General features: G+C 39.8%; 1 protein-coding gene across 6 annotated transcripts in view; it reads right to left on the reverse strand.

The window, feature by feature from the left end:
* epha8 (eph receptor A8) overlaps positions 1–23845 on the reverse strand; it is a 185594-nt gene that overhangs the window by 105477 nt on the left and 56272 nt on the right. The window lies entirely within an intron of this gene.

Here is a 23845-nt window from a genome sequence, read left to right on the forward strand (position 1 = left end):
TTCTGTTCTGCTCCTCCTCTGAGTGCACTGTGAGATAGGAGCTCAAAACAAAACACCCGCACTGGATCGACAGATGGGGGCCCTGCAAATGTTTTGATTTTATGGAACAGGATGCACATGGTGATTAAAAAAAATAAAATGGAATAAAAAAGTTTATTTGATCATGCTGGTGTGTATGCATGTGTCGATTCTCTCAGACTAGCCTTCCTGTCATGTAAAGCTCTGATGGGTGCTGGGTAGGGTGACCAGGATTTTAATCACTTTTCACAAGTCCTGCATATTGAGACAATGTCCCATTTAATCAGCACCTTCTCTCCAAAGTGTGGCTGTCTCCTTTCTGTAAGCAGGATTTTTATCCAATAGCTGGAAGAGGGCGAACTCCATTGTATGTGTCCGCTATCAATCATTATCAATGTACATGTGGCATCAGGACTTCATTGATCTGTCACCTGCGTCCTCCTCACGTCTGCTCACCAACAAGAAAAACAAATACAATAGCCACTGACAACAGGATGCAGATTTTTGTGGAAAACCATGAAATTCCTTTGAGGAAAAAGAGCCAGAACATGTTTGTAGGTGACACCAGTGCAGGGCAGTTGATTTCTCTATCGTGCATCAAGGTGAGTACAGTGTGAAGTAGCATCATGTAAAACCCACAGATTACTTGACCTTTAAGAGTTGAGAACATGCATTGAACCTAATAAAAGAAAAAGAAAAACCCTGATACTCGAAATGTACACAATCACAATATTTCACAAGTTCTTTTTTGAATATTTCAGAAGTAGACTTTTTTTTTTTTATCAAGTACTAATTTCCTGTGGAAAATGCATTTAGTTGTCTTATGAATTGGAAAAAAATGTGAATAAACAAACAAACAAAATAAAACATGCATACTGGGTGGAATCATAGACTGTAAAAAAAAAAAAAGGGGGCTTGAAGTGAGGTCACCACAAAAACTGCTCCCCCTGGAGGCTGGCTACAGTAAAGGTAAAAAAAAAAAAAATTCTGTCTCCCCATTCATTCCAGATGGGCTGTGGTCAAACTTAAAAAAATTGATACACCTGGTAGAAATGTTTCTCACGTCTGATTGTTGTGGTGATTTTAAGATATCATTTGGCTGTCTTGTATTCAGGTCCTCTTTTTTCTGAAAAGTTTCGTTTTATAAGAGGTTAAAAATGAGGTTTTATCTCACTTTTAACAATGACTGACAGCTGCCGTTCTTGTGTATTTTTGGGGGGGATTGTAAAATATGTTTGGAGGTAGAGTTAAGAAGTGATTAGTCTCGTGAAAGAATCCCTCGCAGACTCTGGCTGCACAACTGCTACGAATGGTTGCGCCTGTGATGGGGGTAATTTGGCTTCAAAACTGCACAATGGTAAAAGGCGGAGCCACACTGTCCACTCTATATACTGTCTATGAGTGAAATCAAATCAGATTGTTGTTATTCATACTTATAAGCTTAGTCTGAGTAGAAATGTTTATGTGTTTTAGAGTTAGATGGAAATCATTTAAACATATATGTTTCAGCGTTGTGGTAACATGTCCCACATTGTCCCACACTGACCCACACAAACTCACTCCCTGTCCTACACGTGGCTTGTAAGCACCTGGTCACCTGAATGCTGGGACAAATCCTTCCTCAATAGGCTGCCTGTCCATTTACAGCGGAGGTGCAAACTAGAGCTAACATTCATGTTTTACTAAGAGTGTTTCATATCTGAGATGAGGTAACGCAGTCTGTAAACGTGGAGTGTAGAGAATTAATGAGGCTGCTGCTACGAGAATAGAGTTTAATGGGTGAGTTTAAGCATATGGAAAGAACAAAATAATTGCTGTAGGATGTCAGGAGATGATAGGAGATAATCTTCTTCATATGCAGATTTTTAGCATCGTATGACAAATCAATCAGTCTATTTTTCTCCTCTTTTTACAGACAATATACCGCTGAGTGAAATATTTACATAAACATGCATTTGCATTTCATTTTATAAAGATGTGCTTAAAATTGGTGAGTTGACACACTATCAGCCCGACTGCAGAAGTAACACAAAGGTCCAAAAACATCTCAGTGAAAAGAAATATGAAATTTATTTGAAGGTCAAAGGTGACAACACTTTCTTCTTCATTTTCTTTCTTTCTTTTTTTTTTTAATTAAATCGAAGATTCTACTGCAGTGTGATGACAAAGCTCTGCACTCACTACACCATGAAACACCACGACACGGTGAGGCTTCCAGTATGATTTAAAGTTGAATTCAGGCACGAGAGGCAGGCATGTAAACAGCAGAGGAGCCTTTTACTGTCTCTCTCTCTCACACACACACAGACACACAGAAACACACACACGTGACAGCATTGTTCTCTGGGCTCTGACATTCATCCGCTGATGCTGTTTCCTCTCTGCTACACCTTTGTTACTACCACCAGTGCCACAACTTGGCCCTCTTACACCTGGGTGACAAGGTGTCACCGAGGTGCAGCGGTGCTGTCTCAACAATGCGATGCAAGTTTAACAGAACAAGAAATGAATAAGAGCTCAGCCACAGCAGAAATAAAGACGTTATGGAAACTGGTTTATTTTCTGCTTTATGGTGGCTTATTACTGCGAAAAGCTGTAAGTTACTTCGAACAGCTGATTGAGATCTGCAGGGGCTGAACAGAACTTAGGGAGCATCTCCTCCACAACTATACTTCATTATGATAAAGATAGTTTATTTAAACACCAAAGCAAAAAAAATATGCATGTGTTTAAAATGATAAAACAAACATTTATCTTAAATCCCCTAAAGAACTAATAGTGGGTCCTGTGTGACACCTCCCACTCTGCAACTTCTATCTCAATAAATGCAACCAGTTATTGGATCTTTTAAAACCCAAATGCTTGTTTTCAGCTCCTCACAACAGAGAAAAACAAGAAATGAGCAATTTAACCACTCTTCAGATTTATTTATTTAGGGTGTGCTGGCTCTTAAAAATGGCTTGTTGCAGCATCACTGACACAAACGATAAGAACAAAGCAGAAAAGTTGGGTTCAGTGAAATTAGATCAAATAGAATAAACTGAAATAAATTTGATAAAAAGAAGAATAAAATCATTTTAACAAAATAAAAGTCTAATAAATTAAATGTGAGGTAAAGACGCACATATAACAGTTGGATACCGTAATGAATGTCATGAAAGGTGCCAGAAAAGTAGAGTAAAGACAGTGTGGGAACAGAGGAGCGCCTGATCTGAGTCAAACTTCCTGTTTTCATGTTTTCTGTCACATTAAAATTTAACCTATCGAGATATTCTGCATTGTTTTTGTTAAAAAAAAAGTAAGCTTTTCCAATCTGTATTCATATAAGAGTGGAAACATGCGTATGTGTTTAACCCCAGTATTACCCATGATCCTCCTGTGCTGTGGATACTTGTGTGAATGGCGGAGTAATTGAAAGGGAAAGTGTCGACCCCAGAAAGCTTCGGGACACCCTCTGCTGAACCCCGGCCCCCCCGATAAGACAACCAGGCTTTATGTGAGCCCTCAAACTCCTCTCCTGAGCCCTGAGTCCCCCCACTCCCCCTCTGCTCCCCAACACACACTCCCTAAGGCGACACCGGCCAAAAACCAGTGGGATAATTATGATGTAGGAAGTCTCACCCATCTCACCCTTCCCTCCCTTCCTCATCCTCTAATCTTTATCAGCTAAATTGAATCCGTCCTTGAACTTGTGAGGACCTCGGCTAATTAGTGGGGTGTATAACCTCTCTATCTCCCTCATTATTCCCGTCTTGCCATAGCTGCACTCTCAACCCCTCCTTCTTTCTGTGCTTGGGAAATCTTAGATTTTTCCTGAATGTAATTTTCTGCAGAGCTGAGAAATTACAGCAGCTGGAGTCAGATTATCAGGAGGAGAGACGCAGAGTGGAGCTCTACAAGGAGGAGGAATTTGAAGAGAGCACTGTTGTTGTTAAACTGTTGATATCTTTGCTTCTCATAAAGAGAAAAAGAAAAATGTATTTGTCCCCAACCCCTTTACTTGGGCAACAAAATGCATTTTTTGTTAAGAATATCATTGTACATTTTTTATTAATAGAGGGCTTTTCAAAATCTCAATGACGCTTTACATGGTAAAACAAGATAAAGTGAAAGTTTAAAACAAGAGGGGTACAGGGGGGTTACACAGAAGGCTCTGTACCCCCAGTCTGTTGCTTGGTCCTAGACACAGTCAAGAAGTTTGCATCTGAAGAGAGAAGGCTCGTGTGCACGTTCAGTCATTAAACAAAAGGGACCATTAGTCCTAACCCTCTGTTATGGAACGGCCCGTTTAGCTGCAGCGTTGGCCACATGCACAACTGCAAATACTCGTCCAGTTAACTTATTACACCATGAAAGCAACGCAGGTGCAGATTACGTCATAATCAAGGGGAACCCTCTGTAAAACCCCATCAAACAAATTTGAACTGTGCATGTTTACCACTAATAAACAGTGATGAATCTGGCGAGCGGTGATGGTGTGACCGAGAGAAGATCAAGAAAAACATTTTTCAGAGGAAGAAATAGACGTTTGATTTCAGGAATAAACATGGACGGACAGCTGTTATCAGTGAGGCAATCAGGTAAACAAAGAGAAAGAAAAAGTTTGGCGATCTTTAAAAAAATATACGCTTATGGTGTTTCCAAGCACACAGTAGAAAAACTCAATAATAAAATCAGTAATATGAAAGCTGCTTTGTGGAGCAAGCGCTGCAGCAACTCCCCAGTACCTTAAAGAATAAATCTTAAAGAAGTTTATGAACACCAACATTTCACCACACACATCTTGGAAGGAGCCAGATGAATAAAAGCAAACAGTGATTCAAACTTGTAAAACTGACATCAGAGAGCCTCGCTGGTTTAAGACTTTGACTGTCTCCTTTATCTCGTCTGTTCACTGAAAAAAAAGTGTCTCCATAATCTAAATTTGCTGTTTGGCTACACATCACCACCTTTCTAAAGAATTGTCCACTGTCTTTGAGTATTTTGCCTGAAACAGTAATGCATTGTGTGATGTTTACCATGGCGCTACCCAAGTAGCTGCCTGTTGCAGCAGCTCTCTCGTCTTTGTCCGTTTCTTGTAATTTTTTTTGTCTCTTTTTCGTAATCTTTGTATTTAGAGTGGATCATCACTTTGTATGGTTCATTGTCGGTCACGGACACCAAACTTTTTGTGGCTTCGGCGATGTTTTTTTACTACTTTTCTCCTGTGTTTGTCTGGAGATCCTACATGTAACCATGGCTGCATTGTTTACATGCAAAATTAGCAGTTAACAGCCTGTTGCATGTCAATGCTAACTGGTGTAGGGCTTGATGATTTCCCTCGAGCTGAGGAGGTGGAGGTGAGGACGACGTGCTGGTTCTCGGATGTGAGCTGGGAGGTGACGACGTGGACCTGTCCTTCCATCCATCGTTGTTGGGAACGTGGGATCTAGCTCCGGGGGATGGACGAGCTAGCTGTGCTAACCCAGCGGCATCGTGCTGTTCATGGACGTGGCCGACGGAGCTGACATCGGACGCAGCGACACATCGGAGGAGCTTCGCCTGCTGTGAGCAGACAGGATCCAGGAGACAGAGACTGAACAGACTTCTGGGGAGGCTCAGTCCTGGACCCTGTGGAGGTGGAGACTGGCTGGGCTGGAGAGTGGTGGACGAGTGGTGGATGGGAAGTCGTCATCTAATTTCTTATGGACTTTTTTGCACTTTCTATACTCTTTCTTACTTTTGTTTTCTTAAATGCTGCGGTGACTCCTGAATTTCCCCTCGGGGATAAATAAAGTATATTCTATTCTACTCTATTCTATTCTAAACAGCCGAACAGGCATTGTAATCCTGCTGTTAGCACCTGTAATGATGGGTATACCTCCATTAAATCTAACGCTCTTTAGGCCCGTTAGCCTGGCTCATGCACACCACTGATCTTTTTTTTATTTTTTTTCCACTGTTTGTACAAACGGTCTGTTTTCCTTGCTGATGGCTGGTCATATGGGCCCTGGTTGTGGTGTGCTTTATGGGTGAGTAGGAGGGTTTGAATCTGATGCAAAAGCAGGATAGGGAGCCAGTGGTGATGTGGTCAAGGGAAGGAAAAGGGGTGAGGAGGTGGGCGGCAGAGTTTTGAACGTACTGGAGTTAAATGAGGAGGTTTGGAAACTTAAGTTAATTCTTCTAGGCTGTAAAGACAAAGGTACCATCCAATCACCTTATTTACACCTATATCTATTTCATATCTATTTATATATAAATTTGTATGGAATCAGGCTGATGCTGCAGATCCCAGAGAAATTAAGGTGTTTCAAACGAATGGCATGGAGGGGACAAAAACTATACATTACAGGTGCATACTTAATTTCTCTTGTATTTTTATGCATTTGAATATAGCATAAGAATTACTTAAAGTCATAAAAAAAATACTTTAAAGTTAACTTTTAATTGAATCCTCTTGGCCCTGGAGGGTCAAGAAAATAGATCTAAAAATATGTATTTTTACAGATATATAAAAAAAAAACATTGGGGGAGATAAATATAACATTAGAAACAAATCCTAGATTGATTTTACAGATTTTACATCTGCTTACTCATACTTATCTGCATTCAGTTACAGCATCCTATAACTCAGCTCGTAACCCTCAGTACTGTTAACATTAGTACACCCAGCCATGCCCCATCACAGCTGAACAATACTCAGCTCCACATGCTACATTACAAACACTTTAACTCTGAAATAAAAAGCATTTATTTGCAATTTTATTACATTCCTGCCCTGCGGCCTCTTCATCACTTATTGTTTAATATATGCTTAAAATAATTATTGCTTTTATGCTTATTAATGCTTCGTTTTCCTCCTTCCTCTCACTAATGCACACATCTGAACAGAGCGCATTCAGTCTTTGACATAATCTCCCCAAGAGCACTGTTAGGATTAATTTACTGCTCTGATATGATTATAATGATGATAATAACGGCATTTTTATTCCTCAAAGTGGCGATGTCTGTGAGTTTCTGTGAATTTACGTTCATATTTCAGTATATGGAGGCTCATGTGTTCTCAAACCTCTACAGCAGAGCTGAATGTGTGAAGTCACAACTGTTAAGATCCTGCACTGTCAAACAAAAACTAAAACAGAGTGGTCAGCTAACTTTACCCTGTGAGTGTGAGTGTGAGTGTGTGAGTGTGTGTGGAAAAAGCCTGGGTGAGACAGAGAGAAAAGTAGAACAGAGACAGAAAGCGATTGAGAGGGTGAAATTAATTGGCTGTAAATTGCACATCTGTTTCCTGCCTGTCAACTCATCAGGTCTCATCAGGAGGAATGAAACGCGGCACAGAGAGAGCAAAAGTGATCCTTCACACACATTAACGTGTGCAAGGAATGTAAATACATTAGAAATGCAAATGTACCGCAGGTATACAGCAGTGTGAGAAAATGAAATGTCGATCAACTCCACACCGAGCCAGCGTCTAAAAATACGTCTTTACGGCTCTGCTCACGTTGGCACAGAGAAGTAAGTCTACAACAATTATTAAAGTTTACACAGAAGCGATTATGGCTTTGAGGTTACCCATGAACAGTCTGTGAAAAGTTAAATATTAATTCAACTTTGACTTGACTTCAAATCCTCTCTGTGTATTCTGCTTTTCTGTGACACTGTCTCCATGTTTCCGTTCTGTCCCTTTTTTACTCATTATCTCATTTCTTAGTTTGTTGTGAAAGATTAACTTCAGAGTCTTTAATTTTCTCTTTATCACTGTCATTTTCTTTTATTGATTTTAACCCTCCTATTATGTTCGGGTCAAATCAGACCGATTTTCAACTTCATTCAAACATAAAAAAAATATTTTTCCTCTGATCACCTCAAGGTCTTATGATATCCTCCACACCAGGCATTTGAACATATAAAATTGCTGATCACCACTTTCATTGAATTTTGACTGGTCCAATCAACTTTGAAACACCTGTGGTGTTCCCGGTCAAAAATGACCGGCATAGAAAATGAATGGGTAATACTATATTATGTTAATCCATTAGATGGGAAAACATCCATGCAGACACACACATCCACAACCACCACCCGCACACACACACACATACACACACACACACACACACACACACACACACATCTAGGCTGAAGAATTAGGTGTCAATTATGGGAACCTGTCTCTCTCTTGCACGCTTGTTGTGCCTATCCCTCCACGTGAACCACTTTCCAAACTAATGCATCATACCTGTTCAAAGGCACATCAAACAAAACAATTAAGTGTTTGTTTCTGTAACATGTCTCTTTCCCACGCTTATGTGCCTATTCCTCCATGGGAACCACACTTTCCAGACTAAACAATGCATCACATCTTTTCACAGACACCCTCATAATCTTACATTTAAAAACTTGGTCCGTTTGGATAATTCTTCTAATGTTCAGTGTCAATTTTTTTGTATATTGACTGCATTCATACATGCTCACAATGAGTTGGAGACATTGTTTACATCATTGGAAAGGTGTTAAATAAAATCTGGTGATGATTATACTTGAATTATGTTTTTTGTGTTAATATAAGAGAAGTTAAACCAGACCGGTCAAATTTGACCGGGAACATCAAAGTAAGGGGGGGTGACACGAACATAATACAAGGGTAAAAGTTTTTATCTATTTGTTTTATCTCACTATCGTGCTCACCTCTTTTGTTGTTATTTTCTTTCATTACTTTGATTTCTTACTCAGTGAAAATTCTTGTTGCTGATTGGTCAAAACCCCAAAACAACAGTAATTAGTTCCCAATAATAAGAGTGATGATTACACTCATAAACTCAAACCAAACTTCATTTCTCAAGTTTATGATTTCACTCCGTCCTCATCACTCTTAATTAACTGAGAGAGCACACACTTTAATAGTTCATGGCTACAGCTGAGCAGTCAGTCTTGTTGAAACTATTGAGTGATGTGAAAAACACAAAAGAAGCTGAGTAAAAGACCAAATTAAAGAAAATGAACACAAAGCAATCATAATGACCTTGAATGTAATACAGTAAATAAATAAATAAATGTAGTAAACTCTGAAATGTAATAACTGGTTGATAATGTCACAGAAAGAACAAAAGTGCTGAGCCCAAAATCTGATAAGTGACCCAGAAGGTAACAACTTTTTGCCCAAGGTGTAACAACTCGTCATATTTTGGGTCAATTAACACATTTTAGGGTTTCATTACATCTTTTTTTTTATACAACAACATTCAGGGTCAGTTGTTACATTTGAGGTTGTTACATTTCAGGCCCTGACGAGGCTAACAGACTTTATTTTACTGTGAAACATTGAGTTTATTTTTCCTTTTCTGAGATAGCAACAGCAGAATAGTCATGTTTGCTTTGTTCTGTGGTCCACATGTTGATTTGTCACATTTTTTACATGGGATGCTCTTCCTGACACAACCCTCCCCACTTTTCCAGCCTTGGGACTGACACAAATGAGACCACTGGCGGTTCACTGTCCTGCTCCTGAAGTTACAGGCATATAACTACAAGACCTGGAATCAAACCTCCTGATCTTCCAATTAAGCCACAACAATTCCACCACTGAGCCACAGCTGCCTGTGATGTTTAACAACAGTCTTACCCCTAAATTCCACCGCACACGCTGCACAGTGCAGCGGAGCGCTGTGGTCTTGCTCCGTTTGTAAAACCCCACTGGAAGCAACACGCCGCTCAATCCTGGGCTGGTCATTGGGGAGTCACAGGCTCTCGTGCGAATGGTGACATCATCACAGGAAAACAAAACATGTAATAAAGTGAGGATATAAATAAAGAAAACAATAAATAAACACTTCATTTCACTTCCATAGGGTTGCTCTGCAGGCTCCAACTATATTACTCCGTGATCAAAGTAGGCGAGATCACAATTGAGTGTATTTCCTTATTCAATATTTTCACTGCTTTTGTACGTTTTATTACATTTAAAAAACTAAAACTGTAATATCTGTATTTAAAATCTTCGGCTCAGGTCGACTAAACAACACTGTTGGGACTTCCGGGTACTTTACACGGTGACTTCCTGTCTAGTGCTTTCTCATAGACAGTGAATTTACAAGGTTTGGAAGCGGCCGCGCAGTAAATAGACCTGAAGCGTATTTCTCGGGCCTGGGCGCGCTGGCGCTTCAGCAGCGCGTACAGTGGAATTTGTCTGATAGATTACAATGGAAGCTAAGTGCTCCGCATTACGTTTCAAGGACGTGGAATCTAGGGATAAGACCTTGTTCACACAATGTTTCACGCCCAAAAACGCAAAAACTGCAGTGACAAAAATCTGCGTTTCCATGGAGACGATGAAGGACTGAAAACGCTGTACTGTGCATGCCAGGCCTGTAGTCGGCAATATGACTGTAGAGACACATCACTTCACGGATCAGGAGTGTAGTCAGCTGCTTATACAGCCCCCTAATTAAGATTAAATTTAAAAAAAATCTATCGCACATTTTTTCTAAGTGCTGTTAAACAAATCAATATTTGTTTTTTACAAAACAGAGACTGATATATCCAGTCTCTGTTGTGTAAAGGAGTGGTGCTACAGTAAACTGAGGAAACAGACGACTCAGAGTGATGATAAGAAAGAGACGAGGATAAGAGCTGTGTTTTCTCTGATTGAACTGGTGTTGTTGTGACTCATCTCGAGCTCGGTCCACTGATCTCTACGAGAATTCGCCAAAGGCCTGCACACCAGATATTAAAACCGAGACCCTCACAGTCTCCCGCTTACATAATACAAAAGCTGTAAATGCAGCTCAATGATAATTTTCTGTTTTCTCTAATTATGTTCACAATCGTTGTGTTTCATCACGTTCAGATCACAGACACAAATCACCCTAGCTCTTCTGACTTTTTGCCGCGTTAATACACTTCTGATTGTCCTTCCTGATTTCTCTGATTCACTACACGACCTTTCCCTCCTTAATCACTTTTGATTTATTCAGCCCGCTCAGTGTTTGTGCTCAGACGACTCTCCACAAAGAAGTTTTAGTCTGAGCTGCGAACAGCCAAAAAGCTGTTGCTCAAAATTAAAGATTTTATATTTCACTTCTGGATGCAATCACTTCTAAAGCCTGAGAGTGAATCTTTGGGTCTGCTGGAGAACAAAGTTCTGTAGCATGAAATCAATTTCAGTCTATTCATACTATATGATATGGAAGACAGTGGATGTCAGAGAGAATGAAGAGAGACTGAAAGATTGATTAACAACTATAGAGCGGAGGCTGGCTGCAGAGAGACATGATTATGTGCTGCTGGTGTGAGGGACAATAGAGGGGGAGACGCCTGTTTAAGGCTCCATTCATCATTGTTGTTTCAGAGGAAGCTGAAGGCAGCTGCGGGTACAAACACTGATTTTTGCTGGGAGTCTTGCGGGCTGATTTCCTGCATAACTTTCACATTCGAGGCACGTTAAATTTCCAACAGAATGTGCCCAAGGCCTGCACGCCAAACAAACAAACCACAGTCGCATGTTCCAACTTTTAAGTAAAAAAAAGTAGCACCATGCTTGTTATTAACGACCTTCACCATCCCCATTCGTCTCCACTGATTTCCTCACCCAAGGTTAAAAAAACACCAGAATAACAATCTGACCCATTACTATTCAAATGAAACAAGCACACATTCACCAGACAGTGATTATACAACCACCATCACATCTACAACAGGAACATCAACCATGTTTAACTTTACCTTTTAATTCTACTCACATGGTTGTTTTGTCAATGCTGCATAAGTTTGTGAAACTGACTCACTGATTTTAGTCTTTTACATAAAATATAAAAATGAATATTGACACACATGAGGTCTCTGAGGCTGCAGTGTTTCATAGTTCTGGGTGAAACTAATAGAAATACTTTTAGGAAATCAATTTCTGAAAATAAATGACACAGGAAAGTTATTCAACACTAAGAATAGTCAGTTATATCTTCTTTAAATGACACCTTTGTGCTACTAAACAGTCTTGCAACCATTAAATGAGTTCTTACAACACATTTGGAAGGAGCATAATGACATCCAGAATAACATTTACTGATGTTGTTTTGCCTTGTCTTTAAAATATTAAGCACAGAGGATTCAGACACGGTGTTAGGTTGAGGCTACAGACATACAGAGGTTGAGTTTGGTGAAATATTTAGGGGTTAATCAAAGAAGTGTCCTGAAAGATATGAATAACTTAACACTCTTTGGAACTTATGTTTGACAGAATGTACGGTTAGCTTAAGGCTGTTGCACATCACAGGCTTCTTCAAACCGTCACTCATTTAGAGAGCACACACTTGATAACAAAAGACAGATCGCACATGATCTCTCTCTTCTCTAAGCGATTCTTCAGCAGAGAATCAGCTTCTTCAGACATAATATTCATTTACATTTTCTGCCCCTTCTGCCTGGAATGATGTGCAGAGGGACTTGAAACTGACACATCTTGTAACTCTAGATGAATTTAAAACAATTATAAAAGACAGAGAAATTAGCTCAATTGGTTCTTGTGACTGCACTGTGTAATTATACATACCATACTGTTGATTTATGTAGTGTGTATCTGTGACTGCAGTTTGTTTTATTTTCCGTTTTGTGCCGTCTTAGCCAGGTCACTCTTGAAAAGGAGGTTTATACTTCAATGAGTTTTTAACCTTGATAAATAAAGGTTATTATTATATTCCAAATCACGTGAAGTAAAACATGTAACGTGCAAACAAACATGACGGACGAATGGAAAAAGCAAAAATGTTGTTTTTTTGCCTCTATTTTGAAAAAACAAAAATACAAAGAAGAAAAAGGTTAAGGAAAAAGTGGAGACAGCAGAGATGTGGGCTGTATGAATGACAATGTAGGTTGGAGGTTAGGAAAGTCGTCACAAGTATTACAGATAGATTTCTTACATCCTCTTCGGTCAGTAAGCTAGGTCAGCTCACGTTTTGATCGGCTTTGCTCCGGTACACGTGGCATTACATGCTGTACCTGCTCAGCTCCTCTCGGAGCGCCCCACACACTACAGAATTTTTAGTCCCAAATATTGTTCATTATCTACGATCACTCAATCGAAAGGCCTTCCAAGCAGCTCCGACCAGAAGAGATCCCTTTTAACTCACCCCACACCACAGGAAAATCACACATGATGTCATTTGCAGACATTGGACAATCTGACCTTTGCTGGCTTTGATCGTAAGGAGGAGGTCAAGACAAAAATCAGACCCATTATCCTGCAGTGTGTACCCGCCTTTAACGGGATCACTGATGTCCAACAGACATGTGAACTAACCCGCTCAGCCTGATGCAAGAACCAGTGTGTGGCAGATGGATGAAAAAAAATATCAATAAAATCATGAACAATTGATGAATGGCTCTCTAAAAAAATAGCTGCTACCAAAATAACTTTGGTGCTGCATGACCAAGGGGCAACATCCAGTTAGTAAAAATGAAGCCCATGCGGAAGTGCTAAAAGTTGATGTTCATTGAGGACCCGCTTGAGGCTGGCTGCAGAAAGACCTGAAGTCACGTACACACCCAGTAAAAAAAAAAAACCTGACTTTTACGGCATTAAAAACATATTTAAAGCCTGGTTCAAAAAATGTCTTCAGTCTGAAATGCTGATTTCACTATTGCGCACACTATACGGTGAGCGAAAATTTTCTAATTGTGTGGTTTAGAAGTTATTAAGATCATTTGATTTTCCAATGAGAGACACAGCTCAGGTCACGTGACTGTCAGGTGCTCTGTAGCTGTTCAAAAGGAAACTCACAGCTGGCGTTGAATTTGGCTACATTTGCAGATTGACTTTATTTCATGGTTTCAGGAACAGATGGTTGACATTGCAGAGGCTACGTCCATGTTTTATACAGTCTATGTGCTTGACGGATCTGATAGCAGTCACAAATATGGTGTGAAAATGTCTAATTCTATAACAGCACGAAGGGCTGCAATTTGTGTTTTAAATAAATTTTCCCTAGTGTCGTTAAGCTATTATGATATCTCTTATGGTTGGTTGGCACCCATTACAATAGAAGGCTCCCAAAAAGTGGGACGACTCATCTTGGATATTAGAGGATCTGTCCCAGGATTAGTCAGTGGAAACGCCATTAAATGTGTGCCGCACAGGGATGAACTGAACTGAATGGTTTGGTGAAAACAGGGCTGATGTAGACTATGTAGGCTTATTTATATATCACCACTGCAAAGCTCAGTATTGTCCATGGCAAACTGTAATTTCATGAAGTCATGAAGCACTAGTGGTTTCTTTTGTAATTCCTTGCCTAAACCTGAAAATCAGAGTTTTTTTCTTAGCTAAGGAGAAGTTGTTTTTGACAAACAGTCACAGCTTTTCCTTATACGTACAGCTCTCTGTTTTCATGGAGATACAGCATATCTGAAGTTGTTATGACAAATGAGCTTGCAGGATAACCCTTTGTCAACTTCGCCCACTGATCAACACATTTCCATGTTGCTTGAAGCTCCAGTACAAGACGATACGATGAGATGGTGGAACTTTAGTTAACTAAACCACAAAGTTTACAAAGTGAGTGAGCCGTCTGACCCGGCAGCCTTCAGCATGTCAAATCAAAGTACAGGATAAAACCCATTACAGCCGCCCTCTACCTCGCTCCTGTTTTAAAGCAATAAGAAGATGCTGACCACACACACTTTTCTGGAAAAAGTGACGTTAAAAGAAAGACAAGACAAAGCCGGAGTCTGGTGTCTCCTTTAGAAGATCTCATTTCAGATTAGTTTGTTTGATGGAGGTTTCTTCAGAACTCAGAGACAGAGAGCGAGGATGACGATGATAGCCAGTCAGTGGGGTGTAATTGCAGTGCACTACGCTGTGTGTGTATGTGTGTGTGCGTGTGTGTGCTTTTGGTGGTGGCATTTCCAGGCTTAATGCTGGGCTCTATGTGAAGTAACAGGTCTGCATATTAACTCCGTGGAAATATCAGGCTGTGCCCAGCACCTTTCTGCCTCTCACACTATCAGCCACACAACCACAGCAGACTTAATAACTTTGCTTCTATGCGTGTGTGTGTGTGTGTGTGTGTGTGTGTGTGTTTGTGTGTGCATGCAAGTGTGTGTGCGTGGGTCTGTACGTGGGCTCTTTGACAGCGATAACCTTTCTGGAATAGAGGTGTTAATTGCACTGGTCTGGGATCAGTGGGGGAGATGGTATAATTGCGATCTATTCCGAGATGCAACTTGTACAGGACAGTGTGTGTGTGTCTGTGTGTGTTACTGTGTGAAGAAAGATGCAAACCCCCTAACAATGACAGATTCAAAAAATGTACTTTTCTGGTGTTTAAATGAACGTCCCAGAAAAAAAGTGTGTCTGTGTGTGTGTGTGTGTGTGGGAGGGGAACTTATGTCATCATTGAGTCTTTGGGCCAAACATCCTCTGTGGCAGCAATTACAGAAGAGAGCAACTTTAGTGTCTGTTCTTGGCCTCTATTCCCCACGTCTGGCCTCCAGCCGTGTCAGCAAGAAACATCTGAGTAATATCCTCCTCTACTTTTTGGTTTGGATGTAATATTTTTTCATATTCTCCACCTGAGCCAGCTGAGAAACACAAAGCACCACCCTGTTTGCACCTGTAAAAATGATCTTTATCCAGACACGTTTTCCTGATACGGAGACAAAGTAAATAACGTGAGGTGTAACTCCATACTGATCGGACTGAAATGAGATCTGCCTGATCATTACGTGTGGACGTGTGGTGGCTCACATTGTATTTGTACCATACGAAGGTGTAAGTGCTTTTTGTTCAGCATGCTGGGATCTGCACCATTCGACTCAGAAAACAGATCAGATCCGTATGATGATAGAGATAATATTTTATAAAAACACGTCTAAATGCTAATACATATAAACATACTGTACGGTGGCAGAGAGTAAGGACAGAGAGTATGTTTTAATACCAAGTGTGAATTGGATTTAACAGTTTTGGTATCAGTAAGGGGCCAACTTTTGGGTGTGAACTACAAGATTTACACCGGACATATCAGATTGGTATGTCTGACACCTCAACACACTTACAGAAATTTTTACCCCAACTTTAAAGATTTATGTAATTTAATCAAATAAAAAATTCCCATTCATTGTTTTTTTTTTTTAAAGATAATTTTAAAGCAAACCTACCTAATAAACATTACATGATGAAGATCCATACAGCTTTTTCAGTGAAATGTGTAAGGTTTATGTATGTCAGAATTGATATAGTTTAATTACTTTGAATGAATAACAATTGGAGTAGTAATTTATTTATTTATTTATTTATTAAAAAAAACATAAATTATATTTTTTTTGTTTATTTATTAAAAATGAACAGTATATATTTATTTGAAATTTCTTGAACCATTTTCTGACAAAGAAATTTTCAATTTAGCCCACACAACAACACAGCTTTATACTGGATCACAGTTTCTGCGGGTTATAAAAGCGCTTTTCAACCACAGCAACTTACCCCAGGAACTAGGGACTTGTTTCAGAGACTACTTGTTTTTCAATCACCAGAAACTAGGGTCTAAAATAAGTTCAGGGATAATTTATTCCTTTATTCCAGAGGTTCAGGAACTACAGGGTGGGCAGAGCTTGCAAACTGAACTTTTCTTATAGGAACACCTGCCGTGTTTTTATCCCATGTGCCGTCCACAATAACATTGGTTTAATACCTCCTAAACAATGGTCCCCTTTAAGCCTGATAGTATGAATGTGTCTCTGTCCTGTAAACTAGAGACCTGCAGCTAAATGGTGGATAGTGGATATCTAGTTTACAACAGCTGCTGAAACACAGGAGAAGTCCTCAGGAATGCATTCAAGTTTTTTTTGTTTTTTAGTTTTCAAAAAATTCTAATTAGATTAGTGTGTAACACTTTGGGCTCAGGCCTCCGTTTTGGGAGAGAAGTCATAAATTAACAGAGTAGGTCTTGTGGCCATAACACCAATCAATATCAGCCATCCTCGTGCCTTAAATGGCAAAAATGGATCTGTTTTGCCATTCTGAGCTGATTAAAAAGCAAGAAATGGGCTTATTTTTATGTTTTCTCCATTTTGCATAATCTGAATGGGACTTCAAGCCTCAGACAGATAACAAAGATAACAACAATGGGCCACAGGAACCATTTCTTTCCACTGTGGCTAACGTAATCAGAGCCAGCCTTCAGTCCTCCTTGTAGGTTATTGTCTATGCCTGTGCTGGTTACAGCATCCATACTACAGTTTAGAGTCTAAAACTCCACCAGCTGATTTCACTGATTAGTCCCTGCTCTCTGCTTGAAGGTAAGGTAATCCGTGAAATCAACTGGTGGAGTTTTTGGTTGGAAAGAAAACCTGCAGCCTCTTGGCCCTCCCTGACACGAGTTCGAAAACCCTGGTTTAGACACAACATATTACTGGCATTTTATGTCAATAAAAAATATGTAAATATATAAAATTCACTGTTGATGTCCAACTCATTCTCACTGAGCGCTTCATCAGCATATTGGTTGCCCTCAAAGGGCTTGATGTAACTGTGAGACAGCATAAAATGTAGCTAAATGTCATGTAAAATAAATGCAACTACTGCTTCAAAAGTGCCCCCTCTGAAAAAGCGCGGGCGATTTCACAACAAAGCTAGCTTTGACACCCGTGTTGTCTTTGATTGTGGCTTTCTTGAACGCATCCTGCTGCGATTGCAGTTTGCATTTTAAATCTTGCACTATCTGTTGTTTTTCTATACGGCTCACTTTAGTTTACTTAGCTCCGTGGTTGGTGTCAAAACACCAACGTAGGTTGTATTCTTTGACAACCATCATGGCCTCATGACACAAAAGACATAACAGTTTTCCTCCTTGAAGTACAAACATATATTCACCTCCCCATCGTTCCTAAACAGACTTCATCTGCATCAACTTTTCTCTTCCTGGACATTTTGGGATCATTGTTTTATTTCTCAATTCTAGTAGTTTGGGAAATGGCACTGATGTAAAAACACTACAAACTATTGGCAGGATGCTGCCACTTTGCGGGTATCATAATCAGTAGGTGTTATGGAAACATAGTTTATGGTCAATGCAGATCACTATTCTGATTTTGCCATGAAAATGAGATTTAAGACCACACCTGCATCACCAGAAAAAGTGTGTTTTTAGAGGATACCCCATTCATTACTGACAGTTAGAGAAGACTCCAGCTTGTCTGAACCCAGTTAGCGACTAACGTGTTGGAAAATGTCTAGATTGGAGTTACAGCAGACCTAAAGAGACAAATATATACTGTGCCTGAAAACAAAGTAACTCCACTCCTTCTTTCAAACAACACTACACAGGAACCTATACATACATATATATGTGGAAGCAACATCCTGCAGGACTCTACGAGCCTCTTACAAGCTGCAGGGAGGGAAAACGTCTCGACACTTGAGGCCCATTTCAGATCATCTCATTCCAAGCAGATCATCCCTGCTGTGCCTCTTCCAGCCCACAGCAGAATAGAGCTGTCCATCAAACTCTGTCGAGGCTGAGGTGGTCTGTCTGCCTCATCTCTCTCATTCAAACACCTGAGCGCTTTCTCCTCTGAGGTCTGCAGCGCTGACCAGGAAACCTGGATTGCACTGGCTTCACACTGGCTTCAGGGAAGTCCTGGCACCAGATCTCTCAGATGCACGCCCGGGCTTCTTTCTAACCGACCTGTCTGCATCCACACGCGCTGCTCTGCTGCTCTTACAGATGCAACAGTGGAGCCCTCCAGTGAGCCAATGCCTGTAGCAAATCCTTGCCTTCACTTGGCATGTTTATTAAGTGTGATAGTTCCACCGAGCAGCTGCAGAGGTGTATTTGCCCTTCTATAAGCCAGAAGCAGCCGAGCTGTGTCGGGTGTGCTGCTGCCTCGTGGGGGCTTGTACAGCCAATTACACCAGAGTGGATGGTCATCAGGAGGGCAGCAGAGGAAGTTCAGGAAGTGGTGTGAGCTGTGTTTGTGAAGTTTGTTTTCACACATGCAGGATGATGATGCTGATATGGCAGAAAGGCACAAAAAAGGGTGTTTTTTACTATCATTACCTCCACCAAGGAGGGTATGTTTTTGAGAGAGAGTGTCTGTTTGTCAGTGAACAACATAACTCAAAAAATAACAAACAGATCTTGATGAAATTTTCTGGATGACATTTTGGAGGTGATCTGGATCACTGTCTCGATCCAGGACTTTTTATAGAATTCTTCAACAGGCTGTTTTCACCATATGTGTCTATAACTCCACCAAAAATGGCCGGATTGCTTTGCAAAACAAAACAAGTCAATGTCACGGTAATTTCTGACAGATGTAAAAGTTAGATCCAGATCCTGCCTATATTCTGGATACTAAGATCTGGAATATGACATATGTACTGGGTCATCATCACTTTCAACACTCACTTCAAATTATCGCACAAACCTGCAACTTACACCAAATTGTAGCAGACAGTCTGCTGGAAGAGAGTATAACATTAAAGTAGGACTAAAGTGTTGGTAACAATCATAATATCAGATCAAAGAGTCTGAAAGTATTCCTTTGCTACCCCAAAGTTCTTTGCAAAATAAACTAAATCAAGTGTGAGGATACGCTAACTTCAAAGTACACTCTATATATGTATTGCTGCACCTCTGGACTTCACTGTTTTATCATGTTTGTGCCAACTATTACCACTTTCCTCACCCCTTAAACTTTAAATTGCATCCTCTCTTTTGCGCAAAAACTGTTCTTCACAGGAAAATGATAAGAAAAAACAATCAGTGTTGATGGTCGGTGGCAAGCTTATCCAGTGAGTAAGCTGAGAAGGGAGCAACTAAAGTAAGAAGAAGCTCAAACTACAAGTATGTTGGTATCAGATATAATTAAGGGAAAAAAACAGATTCCTATTTCAAGGGGAAAAAAAGCTTGAAATATAAGATAGCACATGTTTGGCACGCTATGTGGTGACAGCAATTTTTGACAGCTGCTGATTAAATCTAAGAATGTAACCTTGTTGGCAGTGACTTGTTCTGCACCGCAGCTCACCTGACCCCTGCTGTGGTATCTCTACCATCTCCAGGTACTGTCAGATGGTAGATATAAGGAGAAATAAAAATGTGTATATAGGGGAAAAAGAGAGGAAAGCAGAGAGGGAAGGGAAGAGCATGAGCAAGTGAGAGGAAGACAGGATGAAAAAGTAAGAGGAGTCGAAGAAAATAGTTAGTAATGGCAACAGACTTTGGGCTTTTGACACTTCAGCTCATCACTTGCTCAGCCACATCATGGATTCTTCAGGCCACGTTAATCATCTCACACACAGAACACAGAGCAGGCACACACACACACGCGCGCGCACACACTGTACTGTCAGCAATATCGATTGTGGGGTGTCCAGTGGATGAACCTGTCATGGCCAACATAGCTCGGACTGGAGGATAATGAAGTCTTCCTGCCCTAACTGACAAGCTCCGAGAGAAAGAGGGAGAGTGAGGGAGCACGAAGGAGTAAGAAGGAGAGTGTGTGTGTGTGTGTGTATGTGTGTCAGGGAGAGAGCGAGTAAGAGAGAAAAACGGGAGAGATGCTCCTGGGACAGCCCACGGCGTCCTAACCACTGCTTGAATAAATTGGATGGAAAGAAGCCCCTGGAGCAGAAGACGTGATCTGTCATGATGTCATCTAAACGAGACTCGTATAGAGGGAGAGGGCAGGGTGCTAATAAAGACCTAACCCTCACACACACACACACACACACACACACACACACACACACACACACACACACACACACACACAGAGGATGTTCACCATCGATTGAACAGTGAGTGTAAGCTGACAATCTTCTATTTCCAGGAAACATTTTAATCCAGCTGTGACATTGCCAAAAAAAAAAAAACTTTCATTCCTCTCCTCCATCTCCCGTCTCTCCATATTTTCCTCACAGCTCACTTATCCTGTGAATATTAACTCTCATCATACTCAAGTCTCTAACTTTTTTTAAAATTTATCTCTGGTTCAAATTTTACTACAGATAATGTTTGCTGTTTTTCTTATGTCCAAAAACAGTCTGTCCATTCTGTAACCTGTGACGAGTCCCGTGTTTGGTGATAAAAACAAAGAACTGTCTCACATGTGTACAGCAGAAAAAGCAAACTAACAGCACAAAGTACACAGGGACAATAAACAGGATGTGTAAGTGCCCAACAGTCACATCACATGACATGTAATGTTGGTCAAAAGACCTGAGACACATCCTGCTGTCTCCACATTCTGTTTCCCTCTGGACCAAACAGTAACTGAGCACTGTGCGTCCATGGTTTGTATGTGTTAGTCTCTAGACTTTCAAATGCTAAGTGTGTGAATGTTCTTATTTATGTATTTATTTAAGGTAGTTTAGAGGATCAATCAATTTCATCAATATCATTTTGTAAATTAATATACATTGTTCTTTTAAGCTACCTACATTTCTGTAAATATATCAGAGTTAGCCAAAAGGCTGGTTTCCATCTGTAGTCTCTGGCCAGATGTTTAAGTAGGCAACCTAAAAAGTGTAAGATAAGACCAAACAAAAAAACAAAATAAAGCATCAGAAAAAAGCTATTAGGAAACAAATCACCCTCTGAAATAGTCCTATTAAATGAGACATATTTTTGTCAATGTGTTCCTGCTCATTCCGGGGCCTGTTAATATTGTGTGCATACATGCAGAGTGTTTACTTTTAGTGTTCATAATGATTAGCGGAAAAGCCTGCACATTGTCTGACCTGTAGAAAAATTGTAATGAGCAACTTTTTGGTACAAGACCTTCTTCGTGTAAATAAAAATTCTAATGGAGAACAAGCCTGCACCTAATCAACAGCCACCCATAAGATGTGAGTGTGAGAAAATACACAAGAGGTATACATGCTAGGCTGTCATAGACAAAAACAACCACAAAAAAAGAAAGAAAACAATGTCATCTTTCCCTTTAATGCTGTTCTGATCTTTAATTTCTAAGTTTTCCTGTTTTATGTTTCTCTAGGCCACACGTCTTAAGGATGTTTTATGTTGCAAAGGTCTCATATCGATATGTTGATCATTGAATCTTTTTCTGCTTCTAAATGGTTGACTGACTTTGGTGTCCTCACTCCTTTCCTACACACTTGTCTCCTACAACAGATGTGAGTGGCTACTTTTTTAAGTGTCCACAATAAAGACAGTATAATGAGGCACCCCTTAATTTCCACTTGTTATGATATGTGCACGTGGAAGACCCCACAATAAGTGAAGACATTATTCCACTGTTGGCATCAGTCATATAACGGATACATTGGGGTATTAAAAACACATTAAATTACACTTTTCCTTCAAACGCTCCAATAATAACCAAGAGTGTTGTCATTTTTTTCTGATGTTGTGCAGCCCTGAAACACTCTGAGAAAAGCAGAAGCACAGTTGCAAAGTTAATTTCACAATAGAATAAAAGAATTCAATCTACTAAAATACTTCATTGTTTTGGAATGTACGTCTTAAAGTTTGTCAGCTGTTTTGTGCTGCAGAGTTGGTGTTCGAGATTTTGGGTTAAAAAAAAAAAGGCTTCAAATCTACACCAGAGATTTTAAACACTAACTTTGGATGTAGAGTCAAAACAATGAGCTTATAAAGTGATTAAATAAACATAAAGTTTCAGATTTAGAGATCAGTTTTGCTTAGATATAGTCCTTCATGTTATAACAGTTATAACATCTACTCTGACCTTTTTGTACAACCAAAAATGTACAAGTTGAGTCTAAGAAAAAAAAAAACATAAATAAACAAAGAAAACATCAGAAAATAGACATAAATAAACAAAGGACACATCAGAAAATAGACATAAATAAACAAAGAAAACATCAGAAAATAGACATAAATAAACAAAGAAAACACCAGAAAATAGACATAAATAAACAAAGAAAACACCAGAAAATAGACATAAATAAACAAAGGAAACATCAGAAAATAGACATAAATAAACAAAGGAAACATCAGAAAATAGACATAAATAAACAAAGAAAACGTCAGAAAATAGACATAAATAAACAAAGAAAATACCAGAAAATAGACATAAATAAACAAAGGAAACATCAGAAAATAGACATAAATAAACAAAGAAAACACCAGAAAATAGACATAAATAAACAAAGAAAACACCAGAAAATAGACATAAATAAACAAAGAAAACACCAGAAAATAGACATAAATAAACAAAGGAAACATCAGAAAATAGACATAAATAAACAAAGGAAACATCAGAAAATAGACATTAATAAACAAATTTAAAAAAATTTAAGAATACAGACAGAATGTAAATAAAATGTTGTCTGAACTGAAGAAATGAAATGTCTTTTTCAGCCCCTGTCCACCTGAAAATAACTTTACATTCAGGAAACTACACACTGATGATTTCAATCCATCTTCCTCCAGCGTACACCTGACACTGATCCCTCTTGTATCCCCGTAGGCCGCCTCACTACCTATTTCTCCTCTGCTCCTCCTCTCACCTTTGCCTCCCGCGCTCGCTCAAAGTGACGCGTGTCCCCTCCTGGTCAACATTTCAATGGAAAATAACATATTGAAGCTGCAGGATAACAGCAGAGCTAAACTTATTGTGTTTGTTATGTAACAGGAAATTCCACACGATGCTGCAGAATCCAAACACAGTGTGACTGAACAGAGTCCCCCCTCAGCACCAAACAACAACGACAGCTCTCAATGACATAATCGCGCGGCCACAGAAATCTTCTGCTTCCACTGCAGCTGTGTTTTCAGAGGCTAAGAGCAGCACAGAGCCGCTGCAGCCCGCAGCACAGGACGAACTGATGCTGCTGGCATGGCACATTCATAACACCGTT

Source organism: Halichoeres trimaculatus, unplaced genomic scaffold, assembly GCF_033239565.1.
Source record: "Halichoeres trimaculatus isolate MK-OKI-2021-1 unplaced genomic scaffold, fHalTri1.1 fHalTri1_scaffold_1, whole genome shotgun sequence".
In the NCBI taxonomy this organism is placed as follows: Eukaryota; Metazoa; Chordata; class Actinopteri; order Labriformes; family Labridae; genus Halichoeres; species Halichoeres trimaculatus.